At 53.9% G+C, this 217-nt stretch overlaps 1 protein-coding gene across 1 annotated transcript in view; it reads right to left on the bottom strand.

The window, feature by feature from the left end:
- The window catches only part of LOC100746375 (protein CBFA2T3), a 19,176-nt gene that overhangs the window by 3,355 nt on the left and 15,604 nt on the right, over positions 1-217 (bottom strand).

Here is a 217-nt window from a genome sequence, read left to right as displayed (position 1 = left end):
CCGCCGAGGGGATTCGATAAGCGAGCTATCGTTTCTCTATTGGTTTGCCAAACACGACTGAGAAATGCAGGCTCCTGGCCAAGATTTTACCGAAACCAACCGTGCCACGCATCGCCGCTTTTGCGGCTTGGCAAACGTACTACGTACGCGCGCAGGTGCGTCGCGTTCGTTACTCCGTGAATTATCGTTATAGACGAGCAAAGATTTCGCGCGGTCG

Source organism: Bombus impatiens, unplaced genomic scaffold, assembly GCF_000188095.3.
Source record: "Bombus impatiens unplaced genomic scaffold, BIMP_2.2 scf_0248, whole genome shotgun sequence".
In the NCBI taxonomy this organism is placed as follows: Eukaryota; Metazoa; Arthropoda; class Insecta; order Hymenoptera; family Apidae; genus Bombus; species Bombus impatiens.
This window is presented reverse-complemented; position numbering and strand designations above follow the sequence as displayed.